The sequence below is a fragment of the Tenrec ecaudatus genome, chromosome 13, assembly GCF_050624435.1.
Source record: "Tenrec ecaudatus isolate mTenEca1 chromosome 13, mTenEca1.hap1, whole genome shotgun sequence".
Taxonomy (NCBI): Eukaryota; Metazoa; Chordata; class Mammalia; order Afrosoricida; family Tenrecidae; genus Tenrec; species Tenrec ecaudatus.
The window spans coordinates 123,419,913-123,447,435 of record NC_134542.1 but is presented as its reverse complement, the minus strand read 5'-3'; the positions used below and the strand labels follow the sequence as shown (position 1 = coordinate 123,447,435).

The following is a 27,523-nucleotide window of genomic DNA, read 5'->3' as shown; positions in this document are numbered from 1 at the left end:
CTAAAACATCTGACACCTGTCCCCTACTGCCCGCACCATCTCTGCCTCTCACTCTTTGATGTTCAGTTCTCTCCAGCACAAAGACAGCAGCTTCAAATCCACAGGATCCATCCTCAATCCTGTCCCCCTTATTCCCCTCTGTGATGTCCCAGGACCAGAGAGGCTTGTAAAAGTTCAGATCCCTTTCTTGTTAAATTATTTATCAGTCTTAGGAAAACATCTTGGAGTTATACGTTGGACCCAGACACTTACATTAAAGAATTTAAATATCGGCTTTGCAGACGCCACTGCCTGAATTTGTAGTCTTTCTGGCCCTGTTGTGTCCAGCCATGGTCAACTCTGAGTTTTTTTTGATAGCTGTCGACAGCAAGCTCTTTTGCTTCATCTCTTTTGAGCTGTGTGCAGACAAAGTCCCAAAGACAGCAGAAAACTTCCATACTGTGAGCACTGGGGAGAAAGGTTTTGGTTATGTAGGGTCCTGCTTTCATAGAATCATTCCAGGGATTATGTGCCAGGGTGGTGACTTCACACGCCATAATAACACTAGTGGCAAGTCCATCTATGGAGAGAAATTTGAAGATGAGAACTTCATCCTGAAGCACACAGGTCCTGGCATCCTGTCTATGGCAAATGCTGGGCCCAATTTGAATGGTTCCCAGATTTCTATCTGCACCACTAAGACTGAATGGTTGGATGGCAAGCACGTGGTCTTCGGTCAGATGAAAGGAGGAAGCCATGGAGTGTTTTAGTTCCAGAAATGGCAAGACCAGCAAGAAGGTCACCATTGTTGACTATGGACAATTCTAATTAAATTTGATCTGGATTTTCATGTTTTAAGCACCAGACCATTCCTTGTATAGCTTGGGAAATCACCCTTCTATTCCCAATGTGCTTGCAGTGTGGTTTAATCTTGTGCTCTCACGCCACTTCTTTGGGTTTCCTACTTCCCTTATTGCCCCTGAGTCCAGCTGTAAAACAGAGTTAAGTTTATGATTATGAAATAAAAGATAAATAATTTTTAAAAGAATTTAAATATCTCAGTCATATGATCTTACTTGGCATGACATCTATATGATTTTAACAACTGCCTTGACCTCTGAAGATGGGGAGAGATTTAGATAGCTGCACAAAGAGAGGTGATGAAGGGCATGCCCAGAATTGGGATAAGCCCGTAGACTTCAAGGCAGTCCCAAGCACAACCCTGCTTGGAATTATCAGATGGTCATGAGCACCTTATTCTTCAAAATGATATGATTTTTATCTCATTGAGGGCTTGCTGAAAGCCTCAACTAAGGCAGACAGTTAATGACAAAATTAGGGAAATCATTTGGGAACTAAATGAAAATTCTACCAAATTTCTGTCACATCTTCCAGAAGTTTTAAGTATACCAAAGTTGACCCTACTACACCAGAAGGGATCATTGTACTTCACTCAAATTTCATCTCACAATCAGCTCCAGACGTTAAAATAAAACTTTAAAAAGGTTAGAATGTGGACCCCAGACTTCAGAGTAAGACCATCTCAGTGCAGCATTCAAAGTTTTCAACAATGGGGAGGATCAGGAAAAGTTATATAAGCTACAAAGAGATAAGGTTAAATGTCAAATGTTAGCAAGTGCCCTCCAGGGCAGAGTGGGTGTGACTAAACTAGTTATTGGGCCGCACAAGAGTGTGCCATGAGGACCTTGCTCCACATCTGTGACCTCCAAGAAGGCCATGTCCATACTATGAATAGAAAGGTCACTGGGGAAATGACTGCCCAACTCAACAGAGAGTGGGTGGAATAGTTTATCCCACTAGACCTTCGTAGCTCCCTGCTCAAGGTGCCTCAGTGTTAGAGCTGCTTGGCTTGGCCTTGGAGGATTGATGGTACCCAGGGTGTGAGGCCCCACAGATCACCCATCTCGAGCCCAGGTAACTATCATTGTCTCAAGAAAGCCCATTTCTTTCCTTTTAGAAGCTGGATCTGAGATACAGCTTTCTCATTGTTTCTTTCCTCCTGCAAAGGTACTACTACTGGTCGAGGACCTGGGCCTGCCCTTTCCTTTTTCCCTTGCTGAAGAAGATTTTCAGCTACATATTTTCATGTTTTTCTTCAGACTGAACACTTCATACATAAACAAACCAAAGAGAGTTGCTTCTGGACATAATTTCAGATGTATTCTGGCCTGTGCCAGTTAAATGTAGATTTTTATTAATGCATACCTAGCCTTTCAGTGATTTTTGTTCTGCTAAGGGTCGGGAGAGGTAAGTTTGGTTGCATTTTGTCAGTGATTACTCTCCAGCTACCCTAGTCACCATCAAGGGATTAGAAGGAAATCAATTTTTGTTTATTATCTACATCTTAAGACATGTTCTGCAATAAAACAAGTATTTTCATCAGTCTGTGCTTCTGGGAGATCCTATTCACTTTAACACAAGAAGTTTTAAATTATTAAATATTTTAGAAAAACCTTTATGCAGTTTAAATATTATCTAAGAATTATATTCCAGCAAAGTTAAGACTTTGGTGTTTTTCTCTCCTAATGGGAACTCTCTCACTAAAAATATATTTATTGTTCTTGTTTTTAATATTACAACTTTGTTGAAAATTTTACAGTATGGTCATGCTTGTTTCTGTGATTTCTGGTAATAAGAATGTGAATGCTTCCCCCCCCCCTCACTTTTTTATTTCAACCCAAATAGTAACTTACATTAAAAAACCAGAAACGGGGAGCGTGGGGAGGGAGGGGGAATAAAAAAGACCTGATGCAAAGGGCCTAAGTGGAGAGCAAATGCTTTGAAAATGATTAGGGAAAAGAATGTACGGATGTGCTTTATACAATTGATGTATGTATATGTATGGATTGTGATAAGAGTTGTATGAGCCCCTAATAAAATGTTTTAAAAAATGGAGAAAGAGAAGAAAAAACCAGAAACAAGAAACAAATGTATAAAAACAGATAAATTGAGGTATACACATGTTCCTGCTCTAAGATATTGAACATTAAAATCAATTCATGTTGGCTAGATATAAACTTATGGGTCTATTGTCACATAAATGAAATAAATTGAAAAAAGCTAAGCAAGTGAGCATACATTCTGCCTTAAATCATCTATATATAAATCACTTGTGTATGAAACAATATGAAGAGACCTGTATTCTGTGTATCACAATCACATAATAATAAATCATTTCCAAGCACTATTCCCATCAATTCTGCTGGTATATTCATTTATGTGTATGGTGGGATAGTGAGCATTTTGAAATTATCCAACCATATTTGCTGCTGTGTAATAGGAAGTTATGCAAATAGACTCCCTCCCTCCTTTCTGCTAATAAAATCCACACCATTCCCAACCATACAGTTCTGGTAGAAGATCCACAGTACCATAGTTCCCAGGTATCCCCATTCAGTAGTTTGTATGAACATAAGAGTCATCTCACTCAGGTATTGTAACAAGTCATTTTATTGAGAGCTAGTGTGTGTGAGTGGCTATGAACAGGAGACTGGAAATGTGTGATGGTTTTCATGACCAACATATACTGTGTTTACAAGTGTCAACACTAATGTGCAACTGGTTGAGTCTGACGAGACTTGAGGGAGCATAAAATGTCTTTGTGATTCTCTTGTGAAATCTCTGGATTCACTTTGAGTAGCACTGCCGTGACCTGTATCAGCCATGCTCCAAGCCTACAGTGGGTCTCACATATTAGTACTGTTGTTATCGCGTATTATACAGATTCTATGAAAGCTGGTGTACCATCTCCAGAAACATTACCATGAACACACTGTATCAGTGAATGGAGAGTCTAAAAGTCAATCACACATCCATGTATTACGGTGGGGAAGATACACTGAGGAAAGTCAGTGTGAGTACAGATACGAACCACGCATGCAGGGAGGGAGCTGTGTTGCAGGGCACTGTAAGGGCCTGAAAGAAGAATTCTGACTCTGGAGTGTTTGGAGAGGGAGTTTCAAGTCTGTTTTCTTATTTCAATTCAGGGTTCTTCATCTCACAGTTTCCCACTTGGAATCTATATTTTTTGATTCAGTGCCTACTCTTGGTATCTGTGAATTCAAAGTTCTAAGAAGAGAAAACATTCTCTTGGAGAGAAAAACACAAATGAGCTTGTTCCATAGGGAGTGAATATTACTCTGCCAGGGGCGATCAGCATATGTTTTGAGAAGGTCAGTGTGTTAGTCCGGGTGGACTATATAAAGAAATTCATAGATATTCCTATGTGTATAGAAAAAGCCATATATAAAGAGAAAACATACCAGCCAAGTTCAGATCAAACCTTAAGTCCAATATTAGCCCATATGTCTGATACCAGTCTCTAAATTCCACTTCAGATTCATGCAACACATGCAACAGTGCTGAGTGAAGGCACACCACAGGCTAGGAGGTGGAAGGTCTTGTGGATCCAGTGCCATTGAAAGCATCTTAGTGCTGGCATGGGTCTGTCCCTATGGCTCCTCCAGCTCCAAGGCTCTGGCTGATACTTGCATAGCTCCATGTGGCTTGTCAACAGGAATGCCTTGCAGGGAGAGAGAGTATCTGTCCTCCAGTGAGCTATTTATCTCCTTTATACCTCCAAATGAGGTCATTAAGCTGTGACCTGATTGACAGGCTAGACTTCATTCCTTTGCAAGTTGACAGGAGATCATGTAACTGCCATAGTTGGAATACCTTTCAGGCAGACTCAGTGGACTCTCTGGGTGGTGCTGTTAAGGATTGAACTAATGACTGTAAAGTTGATGGTTTGAAATTGGTTTGTCATTTTTTTCAAGTAAAATTTTAAAAGTTACTTTTCGCCCAAACAAATTCTGCTAACACGGATAGTTTCCAACTCATAGTAATCCTATAGGATAGACTAGAACTTCTATAAGATTTTCAAGCCTGTATTTCACTTGGTGGATCTGAATGATTGACTTCATTTTAACAGCTGAGCGAATCACCACTGTGCAACTGGAGTTGGTAGTTCTAACCTATCCATCCAGATGAAATTTTAAAAATATTCTGTCAAATAATCATCATAGTTTAAAATTATATATTTCAGAAAGCCTTGCTGTTTTTCTTCCTAACTCTACCCCTAGATCAGGGGTTAGCAAATTTCCATTTTGAAAAAGGCCTGAAAACCATAATTTATTATTCATTAGTTATAGAGTCTTGGAGACAATTACTGAACCCTACTAATTGAGTGTAAAAGCAACAGCAGGCAGTAGTGAAGGACATAGCTGTGTGTTAATAGAATTTTATTCACAAAGAGAAAAACAGCCATGAGCCTGTTAACCAAAGCCCTACCTGAAGGTCTGTGTAAGTAACAGACAATCTCTTTCTTTAAAAAAAAATTATTGGAACTTCATGCACATATGCTACAATTCAATAATTCAATCATATCAAGAAGAGGCATACAGCTGTCTGTCTTCTCTGCACTAAAAGCAGCTCCCCTGACACTGACCCTCATCCCTTAAAAATGTATCCCTAATAAAATGTAAAAGAAGAAAAGAGAAAAAAATGATTAGGGCAAAGACTGTACAGATGTGCTTTATACAATTGATGTATGTGTATGTATGAACTGTGAAAAGAATTGTATCAGCCCCAATAAATTGTTAAAATTAAAAAAAAATGTATGCCTGCACCAAATTCGTCTCCACCCCTTTCCTGGTCAGGAGCATCTCCCAGTTGTTGACTTGACCTTTGTCTGTGTTGGTGCAGAAATAGCCGGAGACACTGACAGATGAGCACTTCATCAGCTCGACAGCCCACGTTACCTGACCTCACTCATCCCTAGTCTCAGCTTCTAAGCCAGCAAGGACATTGGCACAGCAGCCAAGTTCTTTGGGGCTGGGGCTGCCACAGTTGGCGTGGCGGCATTGGGACTGGGTTTGGGAGCCTCATCCTTGGTGTGCCAGGAACCCTTCTCTGAAGCAGCAGCTCTTCTATGTCATCCTGGGCTTTGCCTTCTCAAAGGCCGTGGAGCTTTTCTGCCTAATGGTGGCCTTCCTCATCTTTGCCACGTGAAGGAGTCGTATTCACCCCCCGCAGTTCTTAGTCCCACGTCTGTCTGCCCAGTATGTTCCTTTCCCTGCACCTCCCCGGTCAGCCTGTGGATAGTAATTAGCTCAGGGTATGTCAGAGGGAATGGCAAATACATACTGTATCAATAAAGATGTTTCTTGGGGGGGGGGGAAGGCATACAATCATTATCAATCCAAATTTTTCTTCTTTATACTCATGGTTAGTCCTATCATATTTTTAATTTGGTAAGGTATACACAAAAAAATTCCCCAATTCAACAATGATTACATGTATAATTCAGTGCCTTTGATTATACTCTTCATATATTACTTTTTCAACTATTATTGATATCTTTTTCCAAATTATCCCACCACCATTAATATAAACTGAATACCCCCTAATAACCATTTCTCCTTCACCCATGGTAACCATTGGTCAAACTTTGTTTATTTAATGTAGGGTTTCTTGATATATTCACATATAATAAACTTACGTAGTTAAATCGCTTTTTAGGAGTAGTAAGTATATATGTATATACACACACATCATAACGAATTCTTATGTTCCCTCTTCTCTTGCATTCATTCTTTGCTCTCCAAATCCCCTCACCCTCCTGACTCCTCTGCTCCCCACATGCCCCATAGACCATTACATTAGATATTGTCTCTATGCATCCATTCCAGTGCTTTACAAACCTGGAAACCCAATAGAAACAATAAAACACAAAAACAAAATAAAACAGCAAGAATAAATTAATATAAAAATGAAAATAAAGAGTAACAAAGAAAAGATCACCCTCAGTATTTTAAAGTCCAGAGGGGGAAAAATTGCTGTGGAACAAGTGAAAAATATTTGACCCTAGAGAAAATTCAGGTTGGGTGAAGAGGTAGGTCAACTGACCAAGTATATTATTCCATGGTCTGATCCACCATGATCAAGTTTACAATCATCTCTGTCTGGTAATAAAGCTTGTCAAGGGGATCTGCCAAAGGCCCAATATGACTAGATATTCTCCAGATGGACTTTGAGTTCCAACTGCCCACTTAGCTTCTTACAAATTGGAGGTTCACAATTTGAGCGCTGAAACTTTTCCCTTCATCATACTTGGATTTTGTTGTCACTGTCTTTGGATCACATGGGCTGATGTGCTTCTTCAGTGTGGACTTACTTGACACCTCACTGAGATGGCTGCTTGTTTGAAGACAAGACTTTAAGATCCCAGGTAATTGATAGCCTTGTGCCATTTGCTTTCTTGACCACACTTTGCTCTAATGCCCTTATCTTCAGTGATCTCCTCATGAAGGCGAGGATTGTGCAGAGCCATGTTATAAGATCCTGTACTCAGATTATGGTCACCTAGAGAACTGATTAGCTAAATCTTGTCACAAACCATGGGCATTTCTGACTAGTAACTGAAAAGTGACAGGTGAGACTCCACAACCACCGAGGCAGGTGAGAAGGAGGAAATGAGAAGGGAAGAAGGTGCTCCCTCTCTTTTTTTCATGTTCTTTATTTTTAGTTGTATCTTTATATTATTATTTCTTTCTGTTTGTCTCCTGTTTGGAGCACAGAAGAAGTGGATTCATAGAGACAATCACTGAGGCAATGGTTTATCTGGAAGGGGAGGGAGAGGGTAATTGGGGAGTGATCAGTGGGCAAGGAGGCAGGATCGCATTGGAGCTGATTGTGACGATGCATATGGAACTATTTTTAGAGGTGGTTTAATGATAGAAGTGTGAATATTATATCAAGAAAATTATTTTTAATTTTTTAACTCCAATGTTTATTTTATTGGCAACTTAAAATGCAAAGCACTTTATTTGTAAACCTAACATCTGAGTTAAATAAAAATAGTCTGCTGAAGCTGAGGGTGCGCACTGCGTGAGGGAAACATGCTACAACTTCCAGTGGGCGGGACACCGCAGAGGTGAGGGCCTGTGCTGAGGGGCTGACCGATCGACCTGCGCTAACATCCCTTTCCTTCCCCGCCCCTTAGTAAGGGGTGACATTCTGGAGATGGTTTGGTTGGTCTTAGGCAGCCGGCTTCATGCCAAACGTCTCCTGGGAGGCGTAGACCATGTGCAGGAAGCCGTCTTCATCCCTCTCGCTCTTGCACACCTCAGAAATGGGCGTGGACACATTCCCCATGCTGTGGCCGCGAACCAGCAGGAAGAAGGCCTGGTTGGCGTTCAGTTGCAGGCGCCTTTGTATGATTTTGATGAGCTCGCTCATGTTGACGTGATCGGGGACGAGGAACTTGGTTTTATCCAGCACAGGAAGCTGCTTCTCACCCTTGTATCTTTCTATTATCACCGGGATTTTAGTAGGATGTTGTTCTCGGATAAGCCGGACATCTTCCACTCTGTTCAAATGAGCGGCTCTGCTTGTAGGTCTTCTCAGACGGCATAGCGCGGGACGGTGGCAGCGGCGTCAGACGGTAGCTCAGACTAGGACGACGGCAACTTCCCCTGTCAAGAAAATTATTTTTAAACAGAAACCAAACTTTACTGTGCGTGAAGGAGGAAGAGTTTTTGCTTAGGTGGCAGTGAATTAATTTTAATGTTTGTGGAACAATTCACAGGAGGATACAATAATTGGTTGTACAACATAAAAAGAATGGTCAATGGCACCGAATCACACATGTAGAAGTTGTTCAATTAGTGACTTCTTTGTTGTGTGTATTTTTGAAAAATGTGAAAATATTACATAAATACTAATGATTATGGGGGGGGAGAAAATATCCTAAAATTGATCGTGGTAAAGATTTTACAACCCTTTTATTTAATCACTGAATTGTATAATATGTGGATAAAGTATCATTAAAATGTGTTTTTTTAAGAGATGTGGATGTTCAGAAATATTCATCATTTTACCCTCACTTTAACCCAACAGCCTGAATTTCTCATAGACTGCCCTTGTCCTTAGGATAGGACTCAGCTCCCCAGAGAGAAAGTGGAATATTCCAAGGAAAATGGCATCCTCGGGAATTTCCTTCATTGTGGTTCACGTCTCAGGCCAACCACATGCATTTCTACCAAACTACCCATGGTTTCAGGGAGGACTTGTTTGTCCACAGTCAGTGCAAATGATGAAGGGGAGAGATTGAATCATAGAACATGGGTCAGGAAAATCCCCTCTAGGGGCCATCACTCAGCTGTTCCTACTTAGAAACATCCTGCTCCTGTTTCCACAAACCCAGCACACATGAATCACCTGCAGTGTAAAATATGGCAGCAGAACTCCACGTCACATGTGAAGGTCAGGTTTTGGGGCCTTCATCCTTCCCATGTTGATCAGAGATGCCTGTGGAGGTAACACCCTTCCGGATTCTTCTTGGTGACACGAATGTCCTACCCTGTGAGCACTTTCAATGTCAAAAATAGTGCTTTCCATCTTAGAACTCTTAAATTTGCGCTCCCCTTTCCCCCTTTTTCCTAGGTGTGATCATGCAGGTAGAGCTGCTACAGACCAGTCATGGGTTGGGAACGCTTTCTCAGACGGCTATCTCTCACTGCCATGTCTGCAGCTAGCAAGTTTCTAGATCTATCAGGCTCTGAGAAACAAAGCCTGAATTATGTAGCAAAGAAGCCTAGTGATGGCAGTTTTAGCAACAACCCTGTCTTCTCAAATCAATGCACTGCAACCACGAACAATCTGAAACCTGGGGACACTGGCATGTATTCTGTGGGAAAAGTACCAGGAGACACTGAAGGGGAAGTGATCAAACATCTCAAGTGTCAGGAGACCAAGAGGGCAGCAGAGGAAGCTCAGGTACATGGGACCCAGTTTTTGCCATGGGAGCAAGTGCAGGGTGCTGAGTGTTTGTTTCCTCTTGTGTCTAGACTTTCCCAATTTACCCAAGTCCAGAGCCTCTCCAGGGACTCCTCAGCAAGTACAGTCCAAATATCTCTTTTATTTTCCTGCCGGGAAGATACTGAAAATGAAAATCTGTCATTCTTTCTAAGAAGACGGGAGAAACACATCAAACTTTGGATAAGTTGAAATCAATCCCAGAAGGACCAGTGGTCTCTATACCATTAAATTCTGACCTCAATGAGCTTCTTTCAACATATTCAGTTTCTCTCCATCCTTATAGTTCAGCCAAATGCCAGTAGATTGACACTGTATTGTGTTCATCTCAGCCCAAATATCTTTTGAAGAGAACACAAAACATGTTTTTACAATTCTTGAAATAGTTGATAATTGTATATCATTTTGAAAGTTGGAGAAACTGAAGTTTTGAGATTCTGAATAAAGCATCAAAGTGCCTCATGGTCATTAGGAAGCATATAGTATTAGAGAGCATAATACCATCAAGTGGCCATCTAGCTCAGAAGCAACAAAACCCACATGGAAGAAGCACACCAGCCTGTGCGATCACGAGGTGTCGAAGGGATCAGGTATCATCAGAAAAAAAATCTTACCATAGTGAATGAGGGGAGAAGTGCAGAGTGGAGACCCAAAGCCCATTTGTCGGCCAATGGAGATCCCCTTGCAGAGGGCTCTAGGGGAGGAGATGAGTCAGTCAGGGTGTAATGTAGCACCAGTGAAGAATACAGCTTTCCTCTAGTTCCTAAATGCTTTCTTCCCCATCCCCGCCATCATGATCCGAATTCTACCTTGAAAGTCTGGCTAGACCAGAGGATGTACACTGGTGCAGATGGGCAGCTGGAGGCACAGGGAATCCAGGGTGGGTGATACCTTCAGGACCAGGGGTGTGAGTGGCAATACTGGGAGGGTAGAGGGAGAGTGTGTTGGAAAGAGGGAAGCAATTACAGGGATCTGCATGTGACCTCCTCCCTGGGGGACGGACAACAGAAAGGGGGGTGAAGGGAGACGTCGGACAGGGCAGGATGTGACAAAATAATAATTTATAAATTATCAAAGGTTAATGAGGGAGAGGGGGGCGGGGAGGGAGGGGGAAAAAAGATCTGATGCCAAGGGTTTAAGTGGAGAGCAAATGCTTTGAAAATGATGAGGGCAATTCATGTACAGACGTGCTTTACACAATTGACGTGTGTATGGATTGTGATGAGAGTTGTATGAGCCCCAATAAAACATTTAAAAAAAGCAAAATACCCAGATTTGGAGAACACAATCAACTGCTCAAATATGGGACTTCTTTCGAGGCAATGGAAGACTCCCTGGAAACTTCCCAATGTGTTATGCAAATTTGCAAACAGCTTTGGCTTCTCTGAAGGATGCAGAGAGCTTCAGCATCTATAGAAATTCTAAGGTTAACTCGGTACCTTCAAGTGCTTGGTGTGCAGAGGCCTTGTGAAGGGAAGGTAACTTGGGAGCCAGTCTCATATCCAACTCAAGGGAACAATTAAGGGCAGGTCCTGAGAGGGCTGGGGAAGGCTTTCCTTTTAGCATATGGATTTTCCTCTTCCAAAAGTTAATATAAAACCGCATTAGATAAGGGTGCTTGAGTCAGATTAAATATCTAATTCTACCAGGAATATTTAACTGGTTCAGTAAAAGAACGAGGACCACACTTAAAGAGGTGGAGAGGGGCCCTGCATTTTTAGGAAGTGTCTCTAACTGTGGTTGACATTTCCATTAAGTCAATTCTTTCTCATAAGGACCCTATAGAACAGAGTAGGGCTGCCCTTATAGGCTTCTGAGGCTGTACACCTTAATGGGAGTAAGAGCATTACATTTTTCTTGCAGAGCAATTGGTGATTTAGAATGACACACCTTTTAGCAGCCCACTGAATAATGAACCAAACCCACATGGCTCTCCAAGATACCTAGAACATTCTTATCTACTCTGGGAGTGACCCTCTTAGTAGTCATTCAACTTCACTTATGGATATATAGGCAGAGGGTATTCAAATAGAGCCCCCCCTCTGCTGATGAGAGCCACCCAGCCCCACCTCTGAAAGTCTTGCAGAGGTGCCCAGTGCTGGAATTTCCAGGTGACCCCATTCAGGACTTAACACATTAAGTCATTATAGAGTCTGGATCGTGCTGACTTTTACTTCCTGGAATTTTAAAAGATGATTTGATGGATAGCAAGTATGTATAAGTGGACATGAGTTACAGACAGTGAATATGATAACCAGGATGTTTGTGTGTTTTCTAGTGTCCAGTGAGAGATGTAGCTGGAGGAATCTGAGGGAGACTTGAGGCAGCCTGAGGCTTCTCTGAGACTCTCTTTTGCAGTCTCTGCATTCACTATCTGTCGCTTTAATATTTACTGGGTCTGCCTAGATCCAGAGAAGGGGCTGCAGTGGGTTTCATACATTTATAGTGTTGGTAGGATATCCCACACAGACTATGAAGGGCTAACTCACTGTCAGGGGAAGCCAGCCCCTAACACATCATTATGGGTCCGGTAGGTGCAACTGTACAACAATAATAAGTAAAAGTCATAGTAAAGTTATGGAGAGCATGAGAGATAGAAGAGAACTATTGAAATAAATGGAGTCAGACACAATTCATGGTAGCATGCTCACCCTGCTTGGTGATCCACGTGGAGGGAGGGAGAATGTTTAATGCTAGCCCGGGCTTGTTATCTTCTCTGGGGACATTCAAACCCCCTAATTACAGATGAGGACATATGTCACAGAAAGGGGCTGTGCTATAGGTAATACAGTAATGAGAGGGGGTGGTCTAGGGACATACATGTAATAGGAAGAGGAGGGATTGGGAGTATATATGTGACAAGATGGGCAGATCCTAGGTTTAGGATGACAGTTTAACTTTGACTTTTCTCTGGATCTCCATAGGAACCATTATCAGTAGGGTGTAAACCACCTACTGGAACCAAATAGATGACTGCAGGCGTCCATTGTCTTTCACAGCAAGGAGTGGGGCCCACTGCAGTCTGGCAACAGATTGCCCTCAGGGAGGATGCCTGTAAGCATCTGACATCCTCCCAAAATATAGATATAGTTAAAAATTATTTCCAGAGACAACAGGAAGAACACACGATATCCTCAAATGGACAACCTGAAATTCAATGAAACAGCCATGTCTGACTCTGCAGAAGACACACAGTGAGGGGAACTGGAGGTTAATGCAGGCATAAATGTTCCCTGGTGGGAGGGCATGGCTGCAGGGGCTCTCCAGACTCACAAAGCACAAGACCCAGAGGTGGAGCATCACCACTGGCTTCCTGTGTGTCTAGGGATTCTTGTCCATTTCAGTGTCCCGCAGGGAAATGGTGGATCTCCTCACTTCTATCAGCACTATGAGCCAACCTCCCTATAATGATATGATGATTTTGAACTTAGTTTCTGTTCTTTTCTCATCTTCAATCCCCTATACTTCCCATATTCATTGGTAATTCCTAAGTCTAGGTTTAATTCTCTTCATCTCATCTGTTTCCTCAATCACTTTCTCCCTTGCATTTAATTCCCCTCCTTTAATCCCTCCTAACCAGGGACAACTGAACCTGCTGTTCGCAGGATCTAACTATATTATTATTATATATTTTCAGACAAAAGAGCACTGAAAGAGCTTATCACCAGTAGATCTGTCCAAAGTCAAGTCATCCTGTCTCCATTCACACAATCAGGAATTTTCCTTTCTGAGTTCATTCATTGTCATAATTCACAACGCCTGTCTGCCCCTGTTCACCGCAGACTCATTTGAGAGTCAATCATTTCTCTGAATTCAAATTTGGTGTTTTGTTTCATTTAGTAGTTGTGAATATTGATACAAAGATGGGAAGGGAAAGACAAAGCACCTCTTATTCTGAATCTCAATTTTCATCCACAGAACTCACCTCCCTTCCTGTCCTGTGTCCCCTTCCCATGGACTATACAAGTCCTATTCATTTCAGGGCATCCACTGGTTCCCTACACATTCAGTGGATGGCAGTACCTCCAAATATCACTCCAGATCAGAATATCTTTCTCTAGAGACATGCCAGAGACTGAAATTCCCTCTGCTAGCTCTATGACTGCTATAGTTATGGTCACATATTTCTGAGTCAGACACACACACAGAGGGAAAGGCAGTCGGAGCCTGGACACAAACCCCAATGGAGGGAGAGGGCTGGACTTCAGGGATTACTCAAGATACAAAGATAACACGGACCCACATGGATGAAAATGCAGAGGAGCATAAGAGGAATTTGTTCAAACAAACAAACAAACAAAAAGCCTATTTTCTGCAGATAAATGTCTTTGCCACTTAGATATAGTTAAAAATTATTGTTCCATTATAGTGGGACAAGAGGAAAGTAAAAGGAAATAGAGGAAAGAGCTAGGAGGCAAAGGGCATTTTTAGAGGTCTAAATAAAGGCATGTACATATTTAAATATATGTAGGAGGATGTGAAAATAGATCTATGTGCACTTATGCATAGATTTAGTATTAAGGTAGCAGATGGACATTGGGCCTCTACTCCAGTACTCCCTCAATGCAAGAATACTTTGTTTTATCAAACTGGCATTCCATGATGCTCACCTTCCTGACACAATCGCTGAAGACAAAGTTTGTACATAAGTAAAAGTGGCGAAGAAAGCTGATGGTGCCCGGCTATCAAAAGACAGGTCTTAAAGACTGAAGGTAAACGAGCAGCCATCTAGCTCAGAAGCAGCAAAGCCCACATGGAAGAAGCACACCAGCCTGTGTGATCACGAGGTGTGAAGAGATCAGATATCAGGCATCAAAGAACAAAAAAGTCATATAGTGAATGAAGGGGAGTGCGGAGTGGGGACCCAGTGCCCATCTGTAGGCAATTGGACATCCCCTATGAAAGGGTCACGGGGAGTCGACAAGCCAGTCAGGGTGCAGTGTCGCAATGATGAAACACAACTTTCCTCTAGTTCCTAAAAGCTTCCTTCCATTCCCCTGACCCTCCCCCCACTATCATGATCCCAATTCTACTTTCCAAATCTGGCTATATCAGAAGATGTATACTGGTACAGATAGGAACTGGAAAAAAGGAGGGGGGGAAAAGGCAGGGGCTTAAGTGGAGAGCGAATGTTTTAAGAATGAGGAGGGCAATGAATGTAAAAATGTGCTTTACACAATTAATGTATGTATGGATTGTAATAAGAGTTGTATGAGCCCCTAATAAAATGATTAAATATTTTTAAAATGAAAAAAAAAAGATTATAGTTCCAACCTGGCCGACAAACATATGTGAGGTTGATAAAAGGGTAGAGAGAGAAATCAGTGAGGTTTGCCTTTCTACTTCTCTGGTCTCTTGCTTTCTGATGCTTGGACCAGGGTGCAGCTGCCTTACCCAGTTCCCTGCGTCAACTGGCAAGGCTCACTTCCTGTGAGACATCCCTGAGAAGAAGCCACATGGACCTCCCCTGATGCAGCCCTGGGTGCTTAGCAGCAGCCTGGAGACAACTGCCAGCATGTTATATATTTCTCTGTGTTTGGTTTTGCTAATATATATGTCCTACCTTTTGATGTAATATGTAATACTATGTGATAGAACTTGTAGTCTTGTCTGCATTGCTTTTATTGTTTAGTTCTAGTATATTTTAGGGTGTGTTTTTTTATCTTTTTATGTAAATGCATATGTATTTATTATTGAGTGGGTACTGTATGAAGGTTTGTTCTAGTATGCATGTATATGCTAATTTGTTCAAAATATGCATATGTATATTACTGTGACTGTGAAAATACAAATATAATTATGCGAGTTTCTGTGCATGTGTTCCCGTTTAGTATATATGTTACTGTGTCTTGGTAATATGTATGCATTAGTGTTTGTATATTTTGCTACAGGACTTTTCTTCCTCAAGCAGGAAGACTTTAGACAAGATACACTTTGAGCTCAAATCTAAGAACAATTGTGAGGATGGCTCAGGACTGGGTGGTGTTCCATTTTGTTGTACATTGGATCGCTGCATCAGAACTGAAGCATCAGTTAGCAACAGAAATATTTTACCCCATGTGTTCTCTCGTGATTTTAATAAAGAAAGGATCGTAGTGTTTCACCATTGACTTTACAGTGAGAATGAAAGTTCTATGGCTGCAATCATCTGCTGGATAACTCTCTGCTCCAGCTTTTTTTTTAAGGATCCCACTGGTAATTAACATAGATAAGGCACAGAAGCTCCTGTGTAGGCCACAATATATGCACACCTGTGTGACCTGCACAATTGAACAGAGTTTTCAGCCCTGTTTGACCACTCTAAACTCTCTCCAAATCCTGATTCCAGGAGAGGTCAGTTAGGACTTCATTTCATAATAGTATTACACAAACTGAAAGTAGAGTGGTCTTCCCACAATCTATTTGCTAACAACTAGAACACTGTCCAGATATGAATGATATTGATAATCACCACCCAGAAAACCCCAGGAGTATCTCCTTTGGTGCTCCATTTGTTGACTTCTGAACAAAAAAGAGAATGTAAACAAGGATAGAAACAGTAACTAATCCACGATTTTGTTGTAACTGAAGTGTGTGTGCTGGTGGTGTTGACAGTACAATCAAGTCCAGTGTTTGCCATTTTAGGTGAACTGTTGCCAGATGACAGCAGGATTGAGTAAAAGTTCATTTTTGATATTAGGAACATTTTCAACCACTTCTTCCAGTGTACAGGAAGGAGCATAGAGAGGTCCCAGAAGGTCAGCTTTTCATGTGATATTATAGGAGAAATCACATACTGGTAATATGCCATTTGGACCAGCTAGTAGACCCATGGTTCCATACACAGTAGATTTCCTTTCAGTAACAAAAAGCATATAGACAGCTTACAGAATTAACTGAGGCACAAAGTACAGTTGGTTGTTTATTTCTTCTATGCAGCCACTTACTGGATTTAATTGGTGTTATGTGCTGATAACCTAGAAGTACCTAGGCAGTGTGTACATTCTCTCTCTTGTTCACTAGTCAGCCATAGAGATAGGCACAGCCTGGGGGTTCTCTGAGTCTGTCCAGAAAAGTCGTGGAATTTGCCTTCGCTGATTATCTCCCCTTTTCCTATTTGAGTGTTCTGTTAACATTTGTCCTCCTTTCTTATGCTTCCTGCCTTTATACATAGGTTTGGGAAGGGGCAGCCACTGCCCTGCAGCTCTCATATGGTCCATAGAGCAAGAAGCAGAGTAACTCTGAGCATCAGGTCTCAGGAATCCATGGATGGTGGCTCATAAATGTCCACTGGAACAAAAAAAATGCAAATGCAGTCCCTCCTCCTCTGATAATGAAAGGCACTCGATGCTCTGTGTGTGCAGGTCCTTTCAGAGCATCCCTGGTCTGTACTCATCCACATCATGTCGACAGCTTTGATATGGGTTTCCCTTCTGATCACTGTCAAAGGTAATTTCCCTCCTACATCAGACTTGGTCTAAGCGCTGCAGTTTGGATTGAGTGTAGTCTCTGTTCTCTTTGTTCAGGTGTTCTCTGTGATGTCCAGCTTGTGGAGTCTGGAGCAGATGTGACACAGCCTGGGACTTCTCTGAGCTTATAATGTAAAGCCTCTGGATTTACTTTCCCTGATTATCACCTGCACTGGGTTCAGCAAGCTCCAGGGAAGGGGCTGGAGGGGGTTGTAGAAGTGAGTAATCCAAGTGGGAGTACTTAGTGGTACTCTCCCATCAGTTCAAACACGATTCACCATTTCCAGGGACAAGCCCACAAACATAGTGTCTCTAAAAATGACAGACCTGAAAGCACAGGACACAGCCATGTATTACTGTACAAGGGACACAGTGTGTGGAAGTCACAGTGAGCCCAGACACATATCTCCCAGCAGGAAATGGGTGGACCTGCAACTGGTGCTCAGTTTGCATGTAGTAAAGGAAGCCTGCTGGGAGCAGGTGCAGAGGAAGTCCAAGCTTTCCTTTTTATCTCACTCTTCACTGTTCACACTCAGCAAAAGCCTTAGATAAGAACATCAGTGCTTGTCCTTTGTAAATCCTGATTATTCTCAGATAAAAAGAGTTATCATAGGACAGTGATTTAATTTATTTAGACCTTCATTTGTCATACTTTTTCTAGCAATAATTTTTAGATAACATTTTACTGGTTATAAATCACATTTCCTCAATCCAAACCAAGTGGTATATATTGAATTTGTTCCTAATGATAGTGTTTCTATGTACAACAGAATAAAACACTGCCTGATCCTAAGCCATCATCATATTTGGCATGTCTTATCACATTGTTACAGTAACAATGCATCTTGTTTATCCTCTAATCAGAAAGCAAAATGTCATTCTCCAGGGAATGGCCCCTTCTGAAATCTTGAGCACAGTTTCTGATCTGACTGTCAACATTCAAACTTCTAAGGAATATTCTTATGGTACTTCTTCCAACACAGAATTTTATCACTATCCTGGTAGTCAATGATATCCTCAATATTCCCCAACACCTAATTATAAGGACAAACTCTGTATCAGTCTTCTTTAATCATTGTACAACTTTCCCATGCATGTGAGATTTTCCATGCAGTACTATTGCTGGCATCAGGTTCACCTTAGTCCTGGATTTGAACACAATGCTCTTTAATCCTTACAATCTGTGTTTTGTAACAGTGCATTAAAAGACAGAGACCCTGAGTTCATATATGTATTGGCCTTGAATAAGGATAATATTAAACACAACATGTTTATTTAATAAAGTTTTCTGTAACCTTGCAGAAACTTATGTTCATATATATGCCAGTGTATATATTATATTAAATATATATATATTGTCGTGAACATTTTCATTGTTGCTGTCACGTGCCATTGGTTTACTTCAAACCGTGTTCCACTGGGGAATAACTAATAGCATTCTCCTTGCAAACAGGAGCCAGACAAACATGTCCCCTATCACCAGTCTTACTCACCTTTGTGCTGGATATCTTAGCGAGAACTATTACATAACAGTACAATCAGGCAAACAGAAAGTAAAATTCTCATTATCCACATATATAATAGTCTATGTAGAAATAAACAAAGATGAGACAAAGTTTGCATGACAATATGGCAAAATATAAAATGAACACAAAGTAAATAGTATTACTGTATACTAATGAGAGCTCTAAAAAAAGCAACAAAGGAAACTATCATTTACAATACCCAGGGTTAAAACAATCCAGAGAAATAAAATAAGTGCACAAAGAAAATTATAGAGCAGAGCAGCCAGAATGTTCCTTAGAATGAAGAATGACAGGACGATGTCAGCAGAGAACAGCTGCTGAAGTAGAACATCATGCTTGGTGAATAAGAGGGTCAGGGTATAAAAGAAATACCCTCAACACAATGTATTGACACAGAAGCTGCAAGCATGGGCTCAAACAATAGAACAACTGTGAGGGCAGCACAGGCCAGACAGTGTTTCCTTGTGTTGTGCTTGGGGTTTCTATAAGTCAGAAACCTATTCCATGGTACCTCAGAACAACAAGAAACCAAAAGGGACTTACATAAGTGGAAGAATAGCCCATGTTCATTGATAAGAAGAGTCAGTATCATATAAATATAAATGTCACTGAAGTCAGTCTTTAATTACAACAAAATAATGACCAAGTAGCAACTTTAGTCTATACAGAAATGTTCAAAGTAATTATCAACTTCATATGAACAGGGAAGAGATGCAGGATAAGCAATAAATTTCAAAAAATGAAGAATGAAGTAAGAGACCTTCCACTACCCAACATCAAAAACTATTACACAGCCACAGTAGTCAAAACTGCATGGTACTTTGGAAAACAGAAAACCCTTCAACAAAGAGCCAAAATAATATGAATGGGAAAAATATGTTGAATGGGAAAGAATTTCTCGATTCATCAAATGGTGATTATAAATTGGATCTCCATCTGCACAGGATGCATACCATATCCCATGAACAAAACAAACTCAAGATTGACAAAACAAACATACAAACAAAAACAACTTAAACATGGTGGGAGAAAACATTAAAGAACTAGAGAAAAGTGGTATGCTTCATCAATGCTATATTGCACTTGGCTGGCTCGTTCCTTCCTTGTGACCCTTTGGGTCTCCACTCCAACCTCCCTCGTCTGCATGAATATGATTGTTTGTTTTGGGTCTTAATATGCCTGATACCTGATCCTGTCAGCACATCATGATCACACAGGCTGGTGTGCTTCTTCCATGCGGGCTTTGTTGCTCCCCAGCTAGATGGCCTCTTGTTTATCTTTAAGCCTTTAAAACCTCCGAGGGTCTATCTTTTAATAGCCAGGCACCATCTGCTTTATTCATCACACTGCTTATGCACTCATTTTGTCTTCAGCGATTGAGTCAGGAAGGTGAGCATCACAGAATGTCAGGTTTTTAGAACAAAGTGCTCTTTCATTGAGGGGATACTTGAGTAGAGGCCCAATGTCTATCTGCTACCTTAATAACTAACATACTAACATAAAACTATATGTACCAGTGATCTCTTAAGAGCTCTCAACACGAACCCAGGACAGATTAACCCCCCCCCCCGGGAACAATAATAGGAGTAACAATACCATGATGGCAGGGTGAAGGCCGGAGGAGAAAGAGGAAACTGATCACAATGATGTACATGCAACACCCCCACCCAGGGTGATAAACAAGAGAAACATGGGTTAAGGGAGGCAGCAGATAGTGTAAGATATGAAAATAATAACTTATCAAGAGTTCTGAGGGTGGGGGAGGGAGGAATAAAATAAGGAGCTGATACCAAGGGTTCAAGTAGAAAGAAAATGTTTTGAAAAGGATGATGGTGACATATGTACAAATGTGCTTGAAGCAATGGATATATGAGTTGGTATAAGAGCTGGAAGAGCCCAGAAACTTGAGGAAATATCCTCAAGGGAGGAGTGGGTGGAAAGGGGCACTGAATGGCATCATGGAAGAGGTGGATATTTGAGGCATCATCAACCCCTAACTCCTTGGGACTGGTCTGGAATTAATTCTTCTAAAACATATATTTACCACATATGAAAATTAACAAGGACTTTGAGGAGGTTGAGTAAGTGGCATCAGTATATCTAAAAGAAATGTGTTTTGGAGAGTGTGAGGTAAAGAAGACACTGTGCGGTGGATCTGCTGGTTTCAAGGAACTTTTTACTGCCCGGGACCTGATGTACAGGATATATGGGAGCCTCAGTCAGGGCAGGAGCAATGAAGGGCTGGAGGGAGAGAATACTGGGCTCAGAAATCCTGGGCTGTCCTTTGACCATTCACAGACACTTTCTAGGAAAAAGTGCTCTCTCATTGCAAATTATCACACAGGTGAGTCCAAAAGAAGAATTACCCTACCATGGGCTCAGAAGAAACAAAGGAGCATCTATTCATAAGCACAGGGCTCCCTCCTATGCAAATCATTCTTCAGGCACTAGGTTAAAATCCCAGCCGTGGACACTGAAGGCTATCAGTTCTCTTCTGACAGGGCTGTGGGTCTCTTGGGAAAGCACAGCTGTGGTGTAAAGATGCTATTGTTGATTCTGGGAAGATGGCCAACCAGGGGACCCGCATACTCCGAGAGCTCTTTCCAACAAAGCTAGTTTGGTGTCCAGGTAGCTGAGCGCTAGGAGTCTGGTGAGTGAAATATCCCACTGGGACAGCACCCCAGTCCCACCCCATGTATTTGTCCTGAGCAGGGACCTGGGTGATACAGGACCGGATTCGTGGGACATCTGTCACTAGGCTGCCGCCATCGCAGCTGTGACTAGCTATAGCCCCACTCCATCCCTAGACCGGGACCCCGAGCCCAGCACTCCTGAGACACGCGCAGCTGTTGCGGTACCCCCTACAGCAGCTGCCCACTTGCAGGACCCCACTAGGAGAGAAGCTTCCTTTTCCCACAGTTCCTCTCTCCCCAAGTGGCAGCGGCAGCGATCTGCCATTGGGCCCACATCCCTCCATCCTAGGCCCAGATAATTGACCTGCGGGCTGCCTGGCGACCCCCATGGGGGCCCTTCCACCCACACCGCTGCCTGGGACCTCTCCATTGGCACTCCGTTTGCCTGGCCACCCACCCCCAGTCAGCTTAGCACGGGCTCCACTCCCGGCCCGGGAACCTACGCTGAGCACTTCCCACCAGTGTGAGCCATAGCCCAGCCGCTGCTATTCCCCCCCTCCCCCCACTGCGTTTCCACCGGAGCTGCTGCAGGCTGGCCTGGGAGACCTATAGCTGTGGCCCAGGGAGCTGAGTCTGCCTGCTGAGGGCGCCCCGTCCAGCATCAACAGCACCAGACGCAAGAGTGAGTGCCCCTGCCCACTGGGAGCACTAAGTGACAGGATTCTGCACTCTTGTGGAAGTAGCATTGTCCCACCCCCACATGCGCTGCGGGGATTCCAGCGGCCAGCAGCTCGGAGCTCTGAACCACTGTCCGCAGTTTCCCGCCAGAGCCACCGCTGTCTGATCTGGCTCGCACCACATCACTGCGAAGCCTGCCTGCACTGCTCACAGGGCTGGTGGATTAAGCAATAAACGTCCCCGCCTGCTGGGGAGCCTGGGACACGGCTTTGCAGTCCCTACCAGAGCCATTCGTGTGCTCCAGCTGCCTCTCACCAACGAGGGACCCTGTGGGGCTCCCAGTGCCAGCTCCTAAGCCTGCCCCAGCCCTTCCCAGCCAGCATAGGAGGCTGGCGCTTGGGCCTGTGCCTCTCTCAGCACCAATAGTGGCCCCAGCACTTTCCAGGCGGTGCAGGAGGCCCGCCCTAGGGGAGCTGCTCCTGCCTGTGTAGCCTCCACCCACAGGCTCAACTCTACAGGCCTGCAGGGACCTGGGAAGGCCTGCTGATCTAAAGAGCATTTCCCTCCACATAACCCGGCACTGGAGCCCAGAATAGCACCACGTCCTGTGAAAGCAAGGCATCCCCCACCTCCACATTCTATTAGGAATCATCAGAGCTTAGAGAGAGAAAGGGGAAATTATATATATATATATATATATATATATATATATATATATATATATATATATATATATATATATATATACACATCTTTTATCTCGCGCTGGTTTCTCTCTTTTCTTTCTTTTACTTTCTTTGTTGCCTTTCCTGTCTTCTTTCTTCTTCCTTTTTCACTATTACTAGTACTTCTCTTTGCCCCTTTTCTGTAGGTTTTCCTTCTATCTCTTTTTTCTTCTCCTTCCACTTCTATTATCACTGCTTTTTCTCCTCTTTTATAGATTCTCCTTCTTCCTCTCTCTCCATTTTTTTCTTTTTATGCCCAAAATTTTGTTAAAATTATTTTTAAAAATTTTAAATTATTTTTTATTACTAAACAAAAAGGGAGCTGCTAAGAGTACCATGATAAACCAGGTTAAAGCAGCCTGAGGGCACTCACTGAGGCTTCAGCCCCCACTCCAGCTGCTGAAACATCTCACCACTGCTCGTCACTAAGCCGTCGGGGAACTCGGCCTACACAGCAGTCTGACCCACCCTTATAGTAGGTCATAGGCAGTCGCCTGAAATAATCCTTAACAGTAACACAGATAAGGTTCCCCTGGCCTCTCAGAAGCATGGAGTCTGTGAAAGGATCAGGAAAAAATCAACAGACCACATCACTCCCAACAACAACAACAAAAAAAACAGAGAGATGAGACATAGTAGCAGACGTAAAATCTCTTATAGAAGAAACAGATACAGATCTGCCACAGAAGGAAATCTTCAGAAGTCTGCTCACAGTAATACAGGAGCTAAGGGAAGAAACCCAGCATAAGGATGCAATGATAGAGGAGATGAAATGCACAAGAGAGGGGATGAAGTCCACAATAGACGGGATGAAATCCATGCACCAAAGAGAACTGCAGGAGCTAAGAGGCGGTAGCAGAAGCCACAAACAAGGTCATAGAATTTACGATTAGGCTTGAGGAGGTAGAGAACCATATCTGATCTCAAGGACACTTAAACAGACCTAAGCAAGTGAGAAAGACAGTCAGATAGGAAAATTAAAGAAACAGAAGAAAGCCTAGATCAATGACAGATGCTATGAAGAGGAATAATATTCAAATAATCGGTCTACCAGAGCACAACACAACACACAAGTCGACAGCCAAGATAGCAAAGGAATTTCTGGAAGAAAATTTTCCCATCCTAACAAGGGAGAATCAGACACTCATACAGGAAGCAGAAAGGACGCCAGCTAAGCTAAATCCCAAGCAGAACACGCAAAGACATATAATAGTAAAATATCCAACTTAGAGGAAAAAGAGAAAATTTTATGAGCAGCAAGAGAAAGGAAGATAGTCACATACAAAGGAACGCAGGTAAGAATATGCTCAGACCTATCAGCAGATACCATGAAGAGGAGGAGAGAATGGAGCAACATCTTCCAAAAGCTGAAAGAAAAACATGCCTCCCCTAGAATCCTGTACACTGCCAAGTTATCCATTAAGATAGATGATGAGATAAGGGTCTTCCAGGATAGGGAGAGGCTCAAAGAATATGCTGCAAGTCACCCGACTCTGCAGAAGATACTGACTGACTCACTATGGCCAGAGGACTAACCTCCCCCAAGAACAAACAGGAGACTACAATGTAGCCCATCTCCATCTAGAAGCCAACATGCCAACAACAATTACCAAGACAACAGGGTCTCAGATGGAAATGAGGACATAATAGAAACTCTCCACTCAAACACAGCACACTGATATGAAGTGAAATAGGTAAATACCCAAAACACAAAACAGGGTATGGCAACTATGAATCCAGAGATAGTGATAATAACTTTGAATTCCAATGGACTCAATTCATACTTTAAAAGAAAGAGGCTTGAGGACTGGCTCAGAAAACATAATCCATCAATCTTTTGCCTGCAAGAGGCACATTTTAAGCACACAGACAAGAATATGCTCAGAATAAAGGGTTGGCAGAAAGTTTACCAATGGAATGTAATTCAAAAGAGTCAGGGGTGGCTATCTTAATCTCCGACATATGGGCCTCAAAATCCAAACCATAAAAAGATACAAAGAGGGACACTACATAATTCTCAAAACCTCAGTAAATCAAGAAGCACTTAGCATAATCAATATTTACACTTCTAATAATGGTGTGGCGAATTACATCAAACAAACAATTAAAAAGATGAAAAATGAAATCACGGAATCAACAATCATAGTAGGTAACTTTAACACTCCGCAATCAGAGAAAGACAGATCACTGGGAAAGAAGCTCAGCAAAGAAGCCAGAGAGCTAAACAATGTACTTAGGCAACAGGGCCTGATAGACATCTTTCCATCCAAATGCAAAGGGTTTTACATTCTTTTCAAATCCACATGGATCTTTTTCAAGAATAGACCACGTGCTGGGACACAAGTCCAGTCTGAGTAAATTCAAACACATCAATATTATCCACATATCTTTCTCAGATCACCATGCCAAAGATGCTGGAGATTAATAAGAGGGCATCCAGAAAAGCAAGAGCAACTAACTAGACAATGAACAACAATCTCCTGCGACATGAATGGGTACATGAACAGATCAGAGAGGATATTAAGAAGTTTCTAGAAACTAACGAGAATGAGCATACAACGTATCAAAAATTATGGGACACTACAAAAGCAGTTATCAGAGGTAACTTGATATCATTAAATGCGTACATGAAAAAAGAAAAAAGGCGTATGACAGATATGTTAACATAAAACCTCCAAAAAGTAGAACAGAGTCAGAACAGCACCTCCAAAAGCTAGAGAAAAGAAATAATAAAAATATGGGCAGAGTTAAACCAGTGGGAAGACAAGAGAACAATGCAAAAGATAAATGCAGCTAAAAGCTGGTTCTATGAAAGAATTAATAAAATTGACAGTCCTCTGGCAAAGCTTACCAAAGATAGAAAGGAGCAAACATCAATAGACAGGATGAGGGATGAAGCAGGGGCAATAACAACAGACTCCAATTAGATTAAAAGGATAATCACTAAGTACTATGACGGTTTGTATTCTAATGAATTCAGAAACCTGGAAGACATGGATAAATATTTGGAAAAGCAGTCTCTCCCTAGATTATCTCAGACAGAAATCAAGAACCTCAACAAACCCATAGCAAAAGAAGAAATAGAGAGGGTCCTCAAAAACCTATCTATAAAAAGGCCCCAGGGCCACATGGTGACACAGGAAAATTCTACCAAACATTCAGGGAAGAGTTCACACCGATCCGCCACAAAGTATTCCATAAGGTAGAAGAGGACGGCAAACTCCCAAACACTTTTTATGAAGGCAGCATAAAGACCCCACAGTTATAGAGAATTACAGAACAATATCTCTAATGAACATAGATGCAAAAATCTTTTTAAAAATATTGGCCAATAGAATACAAAAGTATATAAAACATGTTATCCACCAAACCAGGTAGGATTCATCCCAGGGATGCAGGGATGGTTTAACATCCAAAAATCCATCAATATTAAACATTACATTGAGAAGAAAAAGGATAAAAACCATACGATAATATCCATAGATGCAGAAAAAGCATTTGACAACATCCAGGACCCATTCCTAATCAAGACACTCATGAAGATAGGATTGGAAAGTAAACTCCTCAAGCTTATACAAGCTATCTATGAAAGACCAACAGCCAACGTCATAGTCAATGGAGAAAAAACAAGAAGAATCCCACTGAAAAATGGTAAAAGACAAGGATACCCCTTGTCCCATTTGTATTCAATATCATTTTGGACATTCCAGGTAACAACATAAGACAGCAGAAGGACATCAAAGGTATCCAAATGGGAGAGGAGGAGGTGAAACTATCACTAGTTGCAGACGATATGATCTTGAACATTGAAAACCACAAAAGCTCCACAGCTGGAGCACTTACAGCTATAGAGGAATATGGAAGAGTGGCAGGATATAAGATCAATAAACAGAAGTCGGTAGATTTTCTATACACATTGGACAGGGTCATGGAAGAGGGGATTAAGAAGGAAGTACCCTTCACAGTAGCTAAAAACAAACTGAAATACCTAGGAATATATTTAACAAAAAATACTAAAGACCTATATAAGGAAAACTTTAAAACCCTATGACAGGAAACCAAAAGCGACCTCCACAAATGGAAGAACATCGTCTGCTCATGGATTGAAAGACTCAACATAGTAAAGATGACAGTTCTACCTAAAGCACTTTACAAGTTCAATGCTATACCAATTCAAATACCATCAACCTTCTTCAAAGAATTGGAAAAAAACAGACCACTAATTTCATATGGAGATGGAAGAAACCCAGAATTAGAGAACTCCTCTAGAAGAAGGATACAGTTGGAGGACTCGCCTTACCTGATTTTAATGCCTATTACACAGCTACAGTGGTCATAACAGCATGGTCCTAGCACAAAGGCAGACACTCAGACCAGTGGAAAAGAATAGAAGCCCAAGAGTAAAATTATCAGCATATAGAAAACCGATCTTCGACAATGGTCCCAAAAACATCAAGTGGGAAGCGGATGCCCTTTTAAACAAGTGGTGCTGGAAACAATGGATATCCACATGTAGAAAGATGAAACAAGACGTTTACCTCACCCCATGCACAAGAATAAACTCAAGGTGGATCACAGACCTACACGTTAAGCCCCAAACCATCAGGACCATCAAGGAGGGAATTGGGACTAACCTCAGAGCACTGGCCCAGGGAGCTCATAGGCTTACTGCAATAGGGAAGGGTATACCCACACGT

The 27,523-nt window shown here is 42.0% G+C and overlaps 2 pseudogenes; one reads left to right on the top strand and one right to left on the bottom strand.

Moving 5' to 3' along the window:
- The first annotated feature begins 329 nt into the window (after positions 1-329).
- Positions 330-749, top strand: LOC142424074 (peptidyl-prolyl cis-trans isomerase A pseudogene; annotated as a pseudogene).
- A 7,288-nt stretch (positions 750-8,037) lies between these two features.
- LOC142424284 (microtubule-associated protein 1 light chain 3 beta pseudogene) lies at positions 8,038-8,413 on the bottom strand (annotated as a pseudogene).
- Between the last annotated feature and the right edge of the window lie 19,110 nt (positions 8,414-27,523).